Source organism: Dermacentor silvarum, chromosome 7 (assembly GCF_013339745.2).
Source record: "Dermacentor silvarum isolate Dsil-2018 chromosome 7, BIME_Dsil_1.4, whole genome shotgun sequence".
Classification (NCBI taxonomy): Eukaryota; Metazoa; Arthropoda; class Arachnida; order Ixodida; family Ixodidae; genus Dermacentor; species Dermacentor silvarum.
The window spans coordinates 103,873,608-103,891,466 of NC_051160.1; the positions used below are offsets into that span (position 1 = coordinate 103,873,608).

At 47.3% G+C, this 17,859-nt stretch overlaps 1 protein-coding gene and 1 long non-coding RNA gene across 2 annotated transcripts in view; one reads left to right on the forward strand and one right to left on the reverse strand.

Moving 5' to 3' along the window:
• The window catches only part of LOC119458338 (uncharacterized), a 110,618-nt gene that overhangs the window by 88,916 nt on the left and 3,843 nt on the right, over positions 1-17,859 (forward strand). The gene's annotated exons all lie outside the window — the stretch shown is intronic.
• The window catches only part of LOC125946912 (uncharacterized), a 37,208-nt gene that overhangs the window by 11,041 nt on the left and 8,308 nt on the right, over positions 1-17,859 (reverse strand). The gene's annotated exons all lie outside the window — the stretch shown is intronic.

Consider the following 17,859-nt stretch of genomic DNA (forward strand, 5'->3'; position numbering starts at 1 on the left):
TCACTTAATCATCCACCCTACATCAGTCCTCCAGCACGAATTTGACTTCGCATTGGTCATCCCCTCCAAGTCGCCCGGCCACGTGCGCACACTACCACTTTTGCCTCATCATTCTTCCCACGCTCAGCCTCGGACTGGAACGGCCTTCCACACGACATCGCCGCAATCACCTGCCCATCCGCATTTTTGAACTGTATAACTTCCATATTTAACCGCGAGCAAACATGTGCTTATACATCCTTTCCTTGTGTATTTATTTACTTTATACTTGTTGCCCACCTCTTATGTAATACCCCCAACCCTGGGGGCCTTTAAGGTAATAAAGTGAAAGTGAAAGTCATTAATTTTCTTGTACGATTCGGCACACACAATTGACGAGGACAGAAAATGAAAGGAACTTACACATGCAAGCCCCCACTCGCAACGTAATTTTTGTTCCAAGGAAACCAAACAAAGTAGAGCGACACGAGAAGGGGAAAGAAACGCGACTCAACAGGTGGTTGATGTCGATGAAAGACAACCGCTTCTGGAGTGCAGTATTGTACTATGTGGTTTGTTGTTACATGTTTTTCAATGTTTATTATTTAGGAGGGTTGAGAGGCACCCCCCGAATTGCTTGCTTTCTTCGACGTCGTACGCTGTTGAGTCGCCTTAACTTCACCTACGCTACCTTACCCAGTTTTAGTACGATTATTATTAAAGCGAAGCTGGTCGCCTCTAGTTTTGATTGGCAGTTTTCGTGTTTGTGTTCGTCAGCAATAATGTGGGCCCATCCCGGATGCAGTGCAGGGCCGGGATCAGTGGTTGGTACCCCCGTAAGGCAGTGGCTTCATGCAGTCAGCGAATTGAAGCGAACAGTACATACACTCTTTGGAATCACGCATACAACATACAGAACTTCATACGTTTCAATAAAGAACACACACAAAACAGTCATCCGAACCTCATAATTGATGATAAGGCAGTCATGATAACAATGCGAAGCACGTAGCGCTCCCCGCACACGTTTACCGGTAAATATTACTGTTACGCAAGCTGCCACGCCGACGGCAGCTTGCGACGTGAGGAGTGACGTCCCTAGCCTTTCCTATTTAAATGAAGCACCCTAGCAACTGATTTCAATGTTACTGCAGCACAGCTATGGGTGGCGGCGTGCTTGCAAAAGTACCATTACTCCCATTACCAGTATTACTCTACTTTACCGTTACTACCATTACTTTAAAGCAATGAAGCATTGCATACTCCACTCAGCAGTTGAAGTGGTGGTTTTCAACAGCTTCGCTGGAGATCTACTTTCGCTGGGCCGGAATGGATGTTTTGTTTACCTAATAACTTGCCCTGCAGCATAAACCGCTCCCGCCGGTTAGGGCGTGAGGAGAAGTCGCGCTTATCATCAGAGGACGGCCTTAGAGCGTCGATGGAAACGGCGAACTGGTCGACCCGGGACTCTAAGCGGGCCATGACTGGGGACTGAGGTTGAAGAGAGGGCTGCGACAGAAGGAGAATTCGCGTCGTGGACTCGATCAGCGAGCTGGGCGAGGCGGTCGAGGGTCAAGTCCCCTGCAGTGGCCAAGACAAGGCGGAGAGACTGCGGCAAGCGATGCAGGAAGAGCTCTTTCAACAGCGCACTATTCGAGTCGACGTTGGCTATACCTAGGAGCTGCAGCATGCTGTTGAGCAGTTGGGAGGGCTGACGATCTCGAAACACCCCAGAGGTGAGCAGTTGCTGGAGGTACGCGCTCTCAGATGCATGGTGCGTTCTAGAATACTCTGCTTAAGATGCTGGAACGAGGCATCACCCAAAAGTTAAGCGATGACGTGCGCCAACTTTTTAATCACCTTAGGAGACAGGTTGCAAAGTAAGTTGGCGATGTGGGGAGGAAGAAGACGCCGTTCGAAACAGCTGCGCTCCCATCAGGCGCTGCATGTTTGGTTGCACCTTCAGGAACCGGCCTGAAACGATCACCACCATCTCCTGGAGGTTATGGGGCACCTGCGCAGACCAACCGCAGGTCAGTCGAACCCTATTTTGGCGCTTTACAGCCTCTTACAGCCCACCACTTCACAATGTGGCGCGCTCTAACCCTAACTTCGAGTAGGAGAGCAGCCGCGGCGCCGGCCGGCCGGCACGCACTCGCGGATGGTGGCCGTAAGGGCTCCGGCTACGACATCAATGGCCGGAAGAATATTCCGGGAAGATTCTACGTCGAACCCGCAACCAAATATAATGTTGCGACTGGAAGAAGAGATGGACTTCACTGCATCTAAGGTGGATGATGCAACACCACTCGTAGATTGCAATAAAACATCTACGATCAACAACGATATGCAAACCGCTACAGTGGACGACAAAACGAAAGCGGAAGCCGGATGGGAGCGCGTTCTATCCCTGAAAGAGAAGAAAGAAAATCTCACTCAAGAGCGACGCTCCGCGCAGGGGAACGCACTTCCATTAAGACCGCGCTCGTCCGAACCCAAGGCGCACCGCGGAGGGCTACCACTCAAGAATCTGAACAGTCAACACCCTGGCAAGAGCCGTCATGGAGGCATGCCAGGACAGAACCACTGGCACCAATTGCATTCGAATAATCAATCCGGGTTCCGATATCGCAGTGGTCTCCACCCCGAATATGGGTACGGCCAAGGTCATGCAGGCCATAAAATCCTTGAATAGCAACAGATTAACGCAGCCGGTCAATGCGTACGTTACAAGAGAAAACACGGTGCGGGCAGTAATCCACGGTATAGAACCGTACACCACTTCCGACGTGCTGGGATCGTATCTACGTAAGCGAACCGAGGGGCTGGAGTTGATGGACGAAAGAATGCTGGGCGACTCCCAAAGTGCTTTGCTAACCTTCTACGACAGATAAGTGACAACATGTGTTGATAACTTCAGGGTGGGGGTTCACGCCTGATCACGCAGCGTGGCCTCATCTCTCGAAGGCGGTGGTGCTAAACCTGCGCCGCCGAACCAACGGACCACTGGCGTTGAAAAGAGCCCAGACAACCCTGTCACAGCGCCAAAAGATGACACTCAAGTGTATTGTGCACTGTATCTGCCTTTTGAACGTCGCTATTGGAAATGACAAATTAAACTTCAGCGTACAAGAAGTCACAGCTTGGGTGATATTGTGAACAAACGTTAGGAAGAAATCGAAAGCCATGTTTTTTTGCAACTAGTTTGGGCCATAACTAGCGTATGTATTGCGGTCCTGTGGAAGGGGTTGGGGTCCAGAGATCGCATTTTTTTCGGTTTTGACTGGTTGCCCAGATGATCTCGTTTTGCTATCGCCACAATGCCCAGATGTTCTTGCAGGTTTTCATTTCGTTCTCGCGCCCATTCACGTCTTGAGTGCACCGGATAACTGCTCTGTATTTTTGCTCAAGGTCTCTTCAAGATCGCCGACAACGGGAGCTAAAAGCATTTCATGCTTAAAACCCCAAGAATACGAGACTTACGCTCAACCAGATCACACCAAGTAGCCATGTTTGCCAAAAAGGATGCTGCGATTGGTGCACGTCATTTTTAGGGGGAACCTATTTAGCCCCAGATAATCACGGCTTTGCCGAAGAAAACAGGCCAACCTAAAACAATCAATATCAACATCTATAGTCCACCTGGAGAGAAACAGGCGAATTTCGAAAACGTGGTGGCCAACGCGATGCGACTCGCTCAAGGTAGGCATAAATTAATATTGTTAGGAGACTTTAACGCATGACACTCAAAGGGCATCTTGTTAGCGGACATCGTAGAGCGCTACAGGATTTTCCAACTAACCCATCCGGATCTCCCAACGTGAATCATTAACACCGTGTCCAAGGACAAGTCCCCGGACCTCACGTTCACCATGAAGGAAAGTTAGACGCGATGGACGAACCTACGTGAGAACCTAGGAAGCGATCACTATATTTTAAGCATATCAGTTAATGCAGCCAGGATTGGAAGAGCTATTGGGAAGGCATGGTTATCCGACTATACCAAATTTAGTGAAAAACAGAAAACGATCGGAAGCACAATAGACATAGGAGACTGGGCCGTGGACGGTCACTTCTTGCATCTCTGGGAAGCACGGAGAGGCCTCACGAAAAGAAGGAAAAGGCTGAAGCTTAATAGCAAACTTAAGATTCGCCTAGCCCAGCTAGCGCAGGAAGCTAACGAATACGGACAAAAGTTAAGCGACAGCTACTGGCATTAGTTGAGCGACTCGCTTCGGGGCACGTTGACTGCAAAGAAAACATGGCACATTCTTCGATGTATGATCGACCCGGGGGAAATAAAAACAGTTACGAACCACACACTCAAGCTGCTGGAAAACGAGCTTGAAGTCAGGGACCCCGACTTGAAAGACAAAATAAATAGACATGCGTAGTGTATTGAGATGTTCGTTGACGTGCGGTGCGGTGAAGGATAGAGTCGTAGACGTTTAGGTTGGTAGATAACATGTATAAGGACTAAGCACCGTATTATAGACTGTACAAGCAGAATGACGCACACATCAGACAATAACTAAAGTACACGTTACACACGCATGCTAAGTCCCTACGCTATAGGTTCTTCCTCGCGCTCACGTCCTAGTCGTCTTCAGCAGGACGAGCCCATGATGCAACGACTTGGTCGCTGAGCAGGGCGTTGCGTGTCGACTTGCCTAAGTGTTGGGTGAGCGGTGGCGGTAGCTCGAACGTTCAGGAAAGGCTAGATATGAGATATACCAGGAACAGTACTGGCCGGGAACAGTAGCGGGCGGTTAGTAGCCGCGATGGACACAGACATCAGCAGGAGCACGACTGGTGAGGAGGTCGCCCAGCGGTTCACCCGGGCAGCCCTCTCGAACTCTGGCTCTTCGAACGCCGTGTCCAACCAGCCTTTTCTTTGCTGCCAGTGCTGCGCTCGTGCCTTCCACCTCTTCCTGTTTTTTTTTTTCGCTGCCACCACCACCTCGTGCTCTTTTTGTTTTTTCTCCCGACGCGCCGCACAGGTAGTCAGTGTCATCGTCGTCCTTGTGTTTCACCACAATATGGCATGAAGCGGGACGCCAGTACGATGACCTATCAACAAAGAGAAATGGCGAGTAGAATCACGTACCACAATGGGTACGAAAATCACGTGGACTGCTCGAACAAGAGTAATGCAGTGGAATAAAATTCACCGCACGAACGAAGTAGCAAAAAATTGTCGCATGGACACGCACACAGACACGCACATACATTTATATAAATATATATATATATATATATATATATATATATATATATCCACACTGACGAGTATCATTGGAGATACGTTGTCCTTGGTAATAGAAAGCGCGCAGCATAACGCTTATAAAGACAGCATTACGTTTTTGTTCAGCGTTCACAAGGCCAGTACCAGGCAGCTGGCCTTGAGAAGAGAAGACGACAAAGACGACAGCCATCGTCGTCTTATGGTTGGTTGGAGATGCTTATTCTAATCCCCAGATTAACATCAGTTCTGGGCGAAATGTCGTCGCTCACGTCTTTCAGTCGCTTCGTGAATTCAGCGTGAGGATTTTCTTAGAGACGGTGACAGTCTTACAGGCGCGGAGCCATATGTGCAGTGACTGCTGCGAACAAAGTGCGTCATTGTCACAAGATCTACCTAAAGCGATTTCATCCGAAATCAGCTAGAATGTTGAACCTCTATGTGCTTCGTGTGCGGTGCTGCTGAGTATTTTGACGTGCACTTAAACGTGTGTTCTTATGAGGCTGGTAAATTTTTGGAAAAGGTGGTGCTGATCATTGCGGTGATGTTGACTGATCAGCCTCGATTACTATAAGGTTCCACTTCGGCTATGACAGACCGCGTAGTTAGGTGCTCCCGGTCATGCACTTCTCCACATTGATGTGTACGTCCCTTTGTGCATTTCGTTTCTGTCGGAATGCGGTCACGTGAACCTGCAAGACAAACTCTTGACCTAGCGCGGGGCATCATCGTGTTTTATCAGCTGAGCAGAAGCCAAGAAGAAGCGATGGACGCTAATACGATGTTAAAGCATCATGGGCTGTGAAACTTGCATGTGTGGATGTTTCGTAGTGAAGTTTCCGTCATAATTTGAGAGTGTCGGTAGTCACGCTTCTTTCGGCATTTACCTTTTGGGTTGCGTTCACAGCTCTCCGTGCCCTCGACAGGGATCCTATGTGAAGGGAGCGCGCGTTTCGTCGTGAATTGGCGCTCCACGACATCGCCGACCAGTCTCATAGACGCTACCGGCAGCCGAGGGATCTGATATTGAGCTTATGTACGGCATTAGAACCGCACCTGCAATCGTGCGCAGCGCTATCACATACCACACTGATGTACGTACGGGTGCTGGGCCCGTTGCCTTGAGGCCATATGAAATATATATTATGAAGCCTTTTTTAATTTCGGTAATTAGCATCGAAATAAAGACATTTAGTCACTTTATAATCTCGTGGTGGTGGTGATGTTGCTACAGGAATGGTTTATAGCCTGGCAGACATGACCGGCAATTGCTCCGCCTAACCGTCACTTTCTGCGCCAAATATTTCACCATGTGACCATCCGTCCTGTTTCTTGCAGAAATATGCGAAGCATGCGTGACACTTTCGCTGCGATTCTTTAGACGGTGATGTGGTGAATGGGCGAGCGCGGTTGCGCTTGTTGGCACTGTAGCAAACGCCCGGAAAAGGAAGCTCTGGAATAGGGGTTTGCAGTGATTTGTCGTAAGAATATAGCCTGAACTACAGATACATGTTGTGCGATCAAGCTATCAGTTGACCGCACTTATTTAATTTCTTGGCGCTTAATTCGAACTTTGCTTCCGCCTCGGTCTCAAACGATGCCGTCCGATAAATGCCTAACTCCGGGGTCCGTGGCTCTTCGCTGACCTTTCGACTGGGCTTCGGAAGCCCTCACACTAGAATAGGCACATCGACGACGAGCCCTTTACCTAGCGAGTTCGCGGCGTCGTTGCTCAAACGCAGCCTGCTCCTCGGTGGAACGCGCTACACCTATGATTCCCATCCGGTCGCCGAGACTGATCTGAGGCGAGGGAAGCCCGGAGGAGCGCGCGCCAACCCCCTTTCCTTCCCTTTCCCGTCCCCGAGACACCCCAAACGACCCTGATTGTTGGCGCGCGTCACGTGATCGGGCGCCGTGGCGCAGCTGGAACAAGTGCTCTTCTGTGGAAGCATCCGGGTTATTTAGCATGACACCACCACCACGCCGACACTTGTGAGGCAATACAAGCTTCACTGTGAAATAAATGTTGTTCTGTTTCGGGAACCGAGCACGGACTCAACATCTTTCCGGCGCGTTCCTTCGACCATTGAGCTACCAGAAAGACTCACATTGTAGCGACCACCGCGGAAAAGCGTCGGTCCTGTGTTCAATCCATGCACTTGGGCAAATGTTCCAAGCTGTAAAACTTTCTTGTGCTGAAACTGGTATAGGTTACCTCCGCAGCTTCGTTCAACAATCGGGTGCTCTAAAGTTGCCCCCTTTTATTATGAACCAACTGCCGACCACGGTGGGTGTGATTGCGGTTCAGTGTTCGTGGCACGCGCACGAGAACTGCGTGACAATGGCGATCATTTGAGTTGAACGACTTGCGGGTGATGCGCTTTAAACGTGCAAATGCAATACAATTAACGCAAAAAACATTTTAGAGAGTCCTCAGTAAAGACACGCACAAGCTATTAAAGGAGAACTAAGGTCTGGTTAGCTTAATTACATAACGTAATCACTAGCTACGGAAAAACACGGGAAACAAGAATATATGTCGCTGCTTGCTGTAACTTTTTTCTCTTGTTCCGTTCCACTTCGATAGCGTTGTCAGCGATTGTACATTTCGCTTCATCCTTGTTGTGAAAATAGAAACGTTTTTTCTTGATAGGTAATTTCACAAAGGCAAGTCTCTGTTTAGTTAGGATAGCGAGAAATGCAGCTTAGATAACATGAACACGGTAGATAAAATAGACTGAGTGTGCCTTGACGTACCCCGTAGTACACGAAGGCAAATTTTGTTTGAAGAGTTTCAATGAAAATTCCAAGATATCAGCAAACGAAGGAAAGAGTGACTTGATTAGCAAACTTTAATGATGAAATGAAATTGTTAGAAATGAACAAGGTCTTCTTGTTTCTGGGGTTTTACGTGCCAAAACCAGTTATGATTATGAATCACACCGTAGTGGAGGGCTCCGGATTAATTTTGACCACCTGGGGTTCATTAACGTGCACTACAACGCAAGCACACGGGCGTTTTTGCATTTCGCCTCCATCGAAATGCGGCCGCTGCGGCCGGGATTCGATCCCGCTACCTCGTGCTCAGCAGCGCAACATGAACAAGGTTTAGTCGGCCATATTTATATAGTACACCCGATATAATATCTGGGGCAATAGATTTTTTTAGCCTGTGCAGCTTTTCTGTAACGAAAACGCGAACAAACGGCGCTCGCTGCGACCGCCATGCAAAATTGGCATTGTATCACACTGCGCGCTTGCAATCTTTCGCTTTATATGAACATTTGCGCCGAAAAAATGAAAAAAAAAACTTTACTGCGCGAAACAATTGAGCCAGCTCATGGAATTTTTTAGAATTCAGTTCCAACGAGCGAAATAAAGGACAGCATATTGTAAGAAACAATTCAGGGGATTTACAGAGAAACGATTCTCCTATTCTTGCTAAACTTGGGCCGGACAAGCAACAAGCTAGGATAGTGACTTTTTTCTCGCAAAGCATGAGTCCTCCAATGCCGCTTCCTTTCTTCGGTGTCTATTCGTCACCGATCGCACCATTGAAAAAAAAAGAAAAAAAAACTCGGAATAAGCATGAGGTCACGCATCTAGCCTTCACATGACAAGCTACAGGTCTAAATTAGGTCGTTACTCAATGTCTTACCTAATTTTTTAAACAGTAACAAAATTCCACATATGAGACTTTCAGGACCGTTATTGGGATATTTGTTGTTGTACGCCTCCGCTGCAAGTATATGTTTCTTTTTCCTTGGTGTACCTCGCTTTATAACTACACGTTCTATGACACCCTGATCTCGCTTCCCTAAAGTAAGTAGCTTCCGTTTTAGTTACAGGATAAACAGCTATCTTTCCAGCTTTCGTTTATTTTCCTCTTAGATACTCATAGCAGGTTTATTTTCCATTGCGGCCACCCTTAAGATTGTCTCACCCTCTCTGACTTTGCGTTCCACACTCCTTGTGGCCATGTTGCTTGTATGCCGGTCGCATATTTGCTGGTAAGCTTCCTAGCTTTTCCTCTACTGTGAGTCAGTGTTTTTTTTTTCTGTGAAAATATTTGAACGCTCACGTAACCCATTTACTTTCTTTCATATTTCTCAGTCATTCCTCACAATTTTCATTGAGCTTTCCTCATTTCAGAACTCGTCCAGCAAATATCACCCTGGCTGCTTTATTTGTAGTCTTCCCGTGAGAGCCCAATGCGAAGCGTCCCACTGACCTTTGGTTGGTATCGAGTCTTGATTTCACCCATAACTTCAAGCAAATAACCGCATTTCCAAGTGTATGTCCGGGAACCATTGCACCTTTCCACATACCTTTCTCCTTTCTTTTCTGGATATTTCAATACACTGAGTAAGACCAACTAAGTTATGATCCAGAAGCCTACCGATTATGAAGCCATTCTGGCGTTCTCCGAATAAGCCGTTATGTTATTTCCATGCTTGCAGCTTCAATTAATTCGCCTGTATTGCTAACCTGTATATTACCGATGTAATGACAATGGTCTATATGTGTGAATTATACCTTTTTTTTCTCGTATACCTCCTTTCCTTTATAAATTACATTCATTCTACTTCGTCGCCAACTGTCTGGTTATCGCCTACCTTGTAAACATTTTTCTACTGCTTTCAACAAAGCTTCCTTAGTTTTTGGTCCTAGTTCATTGATCAGCTTAACGGGAACCTCGTCTAAGCCTGTGGCTGTGTGCTTCGGTATTTTCTCTTCTCTTTTCTTCCAGTTGAAATTTCTCAATACCAGCACCTTTTCTATCGGGTTCTCGTTCATGCTCTTTTTCATCTCAGAAACCACCTCGCCATTGCCTTGTAATAATTCGGTATATATTTTTCAGGTATAATTTAATACCGCGTGCTCTTCCAGTTCGTTTCCATATTCGTCTAGGATGTGTCGTTATATTGTTTAAGACTTCCTGCGTAATAAGTTCATGTTGTTCCCAAATATTCTAGGTGCGGCTTCTTTTCTCACGTAATATTGACAACCAGCGTTCACTTACACCTTTACTCTTTGCTTGAACCATTATTTGAACAATAGATTTTTTTCCTCCTGGTATATACTTCCCATTTTCTGTCTACTTCAACCTGCGACAACTGTGCTACTGTTGCCTGCCTATTCTCTCGTGGTACTTGATGTCATTCGTCTATCACTTCCCGTATCTCCCTGTTCCACCAGCTTTTCGGTTTCCCTTTTCATTTGAAACAAACATGTTGCTTGTCTATCAGTATTTCGGTCGTAATTACACTTAGAAGCTCACTATATTCCCACTCTCTGCTTGGCCATTTGCAATGTTCTTTCTCGATTCCTGTGACTATATTTGTTTTTTGTTCAGCGTGTAATATTGGACTGGTCATTGTTCCATCCTTGCACTCTTTCCGAATTATGTCTCCCATTTTCAAAATTACGCGTTTATAGCCACTGCCTATGTTGCGATGCACTTCCGCGTCAATGACAATTTCTCTGAACTTATCATAAATTTCTTCTGTCATCAGACAGTAATCGATGATCGACTGCCTATTTTTGACTTTCCACGGGCTCTGGCCGCTTTTCGGTCCATGCTATCATTTAGGCGCATTATTCACGATAACGGGGCTCCGTTGCTCACAGAGATCTAGCATTACCTTCCCGTTGTTGTCAGTATAACCATTTAGATATTTTATTTGCACATTCATGTTACCTAACAGGTTAATTTAGGCATCTAATATCAACACTTAAGCATTCGACTAAGTCTTCATTATTTTTTTTTTCAACTTTTTCCCGTCCGCGAAAATGTTAGGCCCAGCCAAGTTATCTTTCCACTCACTGCGCCTGATCACTTGGAATTTGCTCTGACCCATTTGATTCCGTGATGTTTGAGCATTCCAAATCCCCCCCCTGTCTCTTTCCAATTTAGTTCTATTGCACATTTCCCAAGCTTTATTCTCAATCACTGATGGCTCTTCTAAGTCTCTAAGGTGCGTTTCTGTAACCACATACGCACATATTTATTCTCTATTTAACTTGTCCTCAATCTTTAACCACTTTTCCTTTCTTCTGCCGCCCTGCATGTTTATGTAGCCTATTGTTTTGGCTTGTTTTTTCCTTTTATGATGGCGCAAATCCACTGCGGTGGATTGGTCAAGATTTGGATGGTTTCATCATCACATTGTGAGGGGACCTTCGCAATGACTGTATTTATAGTTAAACTCAATAAATGATCTTGTAATGCTCCATTTGATATGTTATGAGAGAGTACTCTTGTGTTGTTTTGGTTGATGTCGTCATAGATGATTTGTAGGCTCTCGCATATCACAAATACGTGGCACCTCCTAGATACGTACATTTCATGGATTAATCAATGCTTGTGCAAAGGCCACCTGTGGTGAACAAAACCGAGGCCCGTGTACTCCCAAGAGTAATGCAGGCTGGGAAAGTAATATGTTTTCTAATCTTCTAATTGGAGGTTCGTGCATACTTAAGAATGTTTCTGCCATCAGTAAACGAAACCTACGCAATATTGAGGGCAACGTGACTTCTTCATGTAGTTTGTTATTGGCAAAAGGTATCGGTAATCCGAAGCACAATGGCAGGGCTTCCCACACAAGCAGAGCAAGGGAGCGTAATTTAAAAGCCGGCGTACCAGAAAATGATACACATTCAAATTCTAAAATGGGCCGCACATAAGTCTTGTATATCATTAGAAGTGGGCCTCTCCGCATCGCCGACCAAGTCTTGCATAGATCACGCCGCATGACAACTGCTCTCACTCCATATTTTACCATGGTCAATATGCACGCGAGCTCTCTTCTTCTTGTCCTCCTTTTTCTGTTACTGACGGTGACCGAAGTACTTCATCATTACTACTTACCCTGGCCTCCTGGGCGTCCGTGGACCCGTCTCAAAGCAATTGCTCGACCAACAAGTCGCCAGCCAACATCTCGTCCAAGCCTGTGACTGAAGTGGATTCCATCTCGTTGAAAACCACCATATCTTCTCACTTTCCTGTTTACTTCCAGAACTTCGAAAGATTTCTCTCGGCTCACTCTCTATATAGCCTCATCAGCGACCACAACCGCTCTTTGTACGTTACTCTCACGTAAAGATACCTCTGGCACCGTGTACAGCGCAATCTGCACCCGAGGGGACATATCGCGCAAGTCGTCTACACCCTAGGCTAAACGCTGCGCTAGTCTTGCCCCTTTTCTGTTTAGCGATCTGCATGCATCCACGAGCGCCACCCTTTACGTAGACTGCGCTGTCTTGAAGCGTGCAGGAAGGCTCAAGCACCTGGCGCTCGACCATAGAATTTCCAAGGCGTCATTAGCGCACACAGCAATGGTTGATCGAGTCGCCAGTGCCCTCAACTTGAAGCCCGTACCAATCATCCGAGCATTGTCAAAGTTTTCCAGGTACCTCCTAATGTTCGCAATATAAGCCGGAGCGCATCTTCAATGTCAAGCGCATAATTGCTTGTTAATGTTTATCCCGCCACCTTCGCGCAGTACAAGAGGCGAGAATAAATCACTGCAGCCGGCAGAACCACAGTGATGTGAGTAGAAGCTACCGCGGCGTTACTGAGTGGCAAGGTCCTACATTTTCTTTGTATAGGCTTCAACTGTGATTAGGCTTCTACATTGTCCCATGACGCTCCCTCCTAGTTTTCTTTTTTTTTTGTTATTTCCTCGATGCAATAATGTGCGGCGAATGCAAGTGCCACCGTGGCAAGTCTTTCAGGTACGCTGTTCGTTTCTGGGATGGTGCACGAACTGGCGGGCGCAGTTTTATAATTACACATGTCTTGCGTCACTAATGAATAGGCGTGATAGACTGGCACTCTTGTGCAGTTGCCGAAAAGTGTCCACTTGCTTGGCGATCAAACGCGCTACTATGTTGAAGAAATGTTCAAACGTGAAACCTTTATATTGTTCAGAGCTTGGAATGGTCGCTGACGCTCTTCGTCGTCCCATCGATGCTTCTCTTATTGGAATATATTTCGAAACCGTCGCACTGAGTCTTTGATTATATTGGTCTGGGCATTTCATGTCATTCATGCTTGATGGGAAGCATAATATTGCTATTACTCCTCTTTTTTAGCAAATTATTGCTGCTTCTCTTGCCTTAAAAGAAAACCTAGTTCCCAACTGTATTTGGTGAATAATGTAGGAAAAAATGGAGTCCCGACTTTGGGTATACATATAGTCGTAGTTTTTTGTAGGTCACTATTCCAAAATATAACCTTATGTTTACTTTGCATGAGAAGGTATACGTATGTGCTAAAAACAGAAAATGTCGGAGAGCGTGTTACGTCATTTTATTTCATCGCAGCTTGCAAGGCCGTCACCTTGTACGTGTGAAGATGAATGAGCAACGCTCTTTGGTAGATATTACTAGTAGAATTCGGAAGTGTTTAGCAACGTGACTGCTTCGCCGTTCCCGATGTGCTCATGAAGCCAAACTCAGGTCGTCTGTCATCAATAAATGTAGTACACGGGAACTCAGGAATTAGACATTAGAGCACTCAGTAGACGCCGTATTGCTTGATATAACTTGCTCCTAATTTTCTTTTCCAAATAGCCTGCATCGTCTTCCTGATGTAGAGGTGGGACGTCCAGTACTGTTCATAATCAGCGCCTCGAGTATACTGTTCCTGCAAACTTTTAGAAAAAAAAACAAATCAGAAAGTCTCTTATTGTGAGTTAGTACAGTGCAAAATAGAGCCGCTATCCACTGTGGTTCAAGTATCATAGGTCTCTCATTTGTACAAAAGGGTGGGGTAATCAATTTGTTTTTACTTACAATGTAAAGAAATTGCAACGTGCGATGACGGTAACTAGGCATAAAATGCTATGTTTCGCGATATCTCAATTAAAATTACAATATTCACTCTCTGTATAAAAGTGCGCATGTTCAAATTATGATTTGTTACAGAGGTAGGTATACACGAAACTGCCGTAACTCGGTGAGTTCAGCCAGGTGTGACCGGAGGCAATTTCTTTGTAATAACAAATGCAATGAAAAATTAAAAAATGAATATTTAGTTGCATATATATATATATATATATATATATATATATATATATATATATTGTTACGCGTGAGGAAAACGAGGACCGGTGAACGTGCTTGCGGTCCCGGGTTGGAAAAGAGAAAGAGGACGACGCTGAGTGCATCAACCAGCCAGCCGCTCTTGCGCTCACCTTCGCGACCTAAAATAAACGGTCCCCTTCATCTGTAAGGTTTACAAACGGTCTCCTTTGCGCGTAACAAAGTGGTGGAAGTGCTGGGTAAGCGCTCACAACAACGGAACCGTCACTGCTGCAGCTTCGTCGAAGCCGTCGACTTGCCGGCCTCCCGCCATCTTCCGTGACCATCTTCGCCATGCCTGAAGAGGGAGCCGCTCCGAGGGCAGCGCCGAGCAGTCCGGTGCCGTACTACCGAGTTCCACCCACCTTCGGAGGAAAAGCGGGAGAAGATGCCGACGAGTGGCTCGTCCACTATAAACGAGTGAGCAAGTCCAACGGGTGGGATTCAACCGCTCAGCTCACCAATGTGGTGTTCTCCCTGACCGACACCGCACTCGTGTGGTACGAGAATCACGAGGAGGCGCTTACGACGTGGGAACGTTTTGTTGAAGAGCTCAAGGCCTGTTTTGGGGACTCAGTCGCCAAAAAGAAGCGTGCTGAGCAGACATTGTCGCAACGGGCGCAGCTACCAGGTGAGACATGCACCACGTATATAGAAGAAGTTTTAAAGCTGTGCAAGGTGGTCAGTGCTCGCATGTCAGAAGAAGATAAAGTCGGACATTTGCTGAAAGGAGTGGCTGAGGACGTATACAATTTTCTAATCGGTAAAGAAAGCCTAGGTTCTGTGTCCGACGTCATTCGGCATTGCAGAACTTTTGAAACGCTCAAGATGCGTCAGATTACGCCAAAGTTTGGTCGGTTGGCAAACGTTACGACGGTTGCCAGTGTGGATACGAGCCCTTGCCTCGACCTTCCTTCGACCATCCGACAGAGTGTCCGCGAGGAGCTTTCCCGCCGCGATGAGATGTCGCGTTCAACAGCTGACCACCATGTCATGTACACGTCGCGTGAGGGTATGACTGCACCACGTTCGGCCCCTTGGCAACCGATGGTTAGCACAGCGGCCGTAGAGTACAGCGCAGCCCCACAGTCTCGGATGACAACACGCTCTCCGACTCCACGCTATGACCGACGCGCACAGCGCACGCCTTCTCGACCCCCGATGTATCGTCATGACAGCCGCCATGAACCAACTGAATACACACGAGAAAATGACAGTATTCGCTTCATCGACGAACAATCAAGGTTTCGACCTCCCCCGGTGTGTTACTCTTGCGGTGTCCCGGGACATATATCGCGGTTTTGTAACCAGCGTATGAACACGTGGTATGGCCAGCCTTCAGAGTTTTCACGGCCCTCCGAACGGCCCCATGGTGTCCCGTGGCCAGCCCACGCATCGTCTGGCTACGAGTATTGGCCACGCAGCTCCCGGAATCGCTCCCCAGCGTCTGACAGGAGTTTGACGCCCCCACCGCGTCCTCGTGCTTCCCGTTCTCCCTCACCGCTACGTCGCAACGCATCTCCTTCGTCACCGGAAAACTAGCTAGCGCGGCCGATGGAGGTGAGGTCGCTGGAGATGCGCTACTGACAGAAATACCTCCTGTGTTGATGCTTAAAAACAAAGTGCGCGTTTTTGTAGATAATGTGCCTGTGATGGCTCTGGTGGACACAGGCGCAACAATTTCGGTCATGAGTGTCGCTTTTAAAGACGTGTTAGGGCGAAAGGTGTTGTTTAAATGGGACGAATATTTAAGGTTCTGTGGAGTGAGTGGCGAGCCTTTGCGACCTATTGGTGTGTGTAGTGCTGACGTGTCTTTGGGAGGCCATGTTATTCTCACAGAGTTTGTAATTATTCCTCGGTCGACTCATGATGTGATCCTCGGCATGGATTTCTTGCGGGAGTGTGGTGCCACTGTCGACTGCCGCACAGGGAAGGTATTCGTAAGTGGTCAGATTCCGTCAGGACTCCTTGAGAACCCTGTAGATCGCGAAACTACATTGTGTGTTTGTGGTGATACGGTCGTACCTGCATCTACTACCGTTTGTGTTCCCGTTGCCTGTTGCGGCGCCAATTCCGACAGCTTCGATGCTACCGTAGAACCGCTGCACATTAACTGTGTGAAGAAGAATGTGTTGGTGCCACATTGTGTAGTGTCGATAAAAGGCGGACGCGCTGGCTTATGGACCGTAAACTATTCTCAGGAGCCCGTTATACTACCAAACGGCTTGAAATTAGCCTTCGTCAGGGAACACGCGTCCTTATCAGTGGCTGAACTTACAGAAGTGCCGGAAGAACCTGATGGCCACAGTTCGGAAACGGCCCTTTTGGCGATGGTAAATAAATCGCTCAGCACAAGTGAACGCCGAACGTTAGTGGGTGTGCTTTCGAAGCACGTTTCGGTATTCGACTTTGCGCAGAAGGACAAAATGCCTGCAATTCCCGCGTCTCGAACACGCCATACCATCAATACAGGTTCGGCAAATCCGATTAGACAAAAGCCATATCGCGTTTCACCATCAGAGCGTCAGATTATCAACGAACAAGTGCAGGAAATGATGAAAAAGGGAGTCATACAAGAGTCAGCGAGTCCGTGGGCAGCTCCAGTGATTCTTGTTAAAAAGAAAGATGGATCTTGGAGATTTTGCGTCGACTATCGCCGGCTGAATGCTGTAACAAAAAAGGACGTGTACCCACTCCCACGTATTGATGACGCAATAGACTGCCTTCATTCCGCCTCTTACTTTTCCTCAGTAGACTTACGATCCGGCTACTGGCAAATTCCGATGCATCCTGAGGACAAGGAAAAGACTGCTTTCGTAACCTCTGACGGGCTCTTCGAATTTAATGTGATGCCATTCGGACTGTGCAACGCTCCGGCAACATTCGAGAGATTTATGAACAATATTCTGCGCGGCTTAAAGTGGAACATCTGCATGTGTTACCTCGACGATGTCGTCATCTTTGGCCGCACCTTCAACGAACACAACTCGCGTCTGAATATTGTCCTGAACTGCATCAGGAACGCTGGCCTAGTTTTAAACTCCAAGAAATGCCACTTCGGAGACCGCCAAACCCTTGTGCTTGGACATCTCGTCGATAAGGACGGCATCCGCCCTGATCCCCAGAAGACAGCAGCCGTTGAAGCGTTCAGTGCACCACGCTCTGTCAAGGAGCTCCGTAGTTTTCTGGGGCTTTGTTCCTATTTCCGCCGCTTTATTCCTAAATTCGCCGACGTCGCGTATCCGCTGACATGCCTGCTACGAAAGGATATCCCCTTTGAGTGGACTCCGGAGTGCGACTCTTCTTTTCGTCAGTTGAAGTTTCTGCTGACAGTCACGGCCTGTTCTTCAACACTTCAATCCTTCAGCTCCGACGGAGCTCCATACGGATGCCAGTGGCATAGGTATTGGTGCCGTCCTAGTTCAACGCCATGGTGACCGGGAACACGTGATCGCATATGCAAGTCGATCCTTAAGTAGGCCTGAGCAGAATTACACTGTCACGGAGCAAGAATGCCTCGCGGTAATATTTGCGGTTCAGCGGTTTCGCTC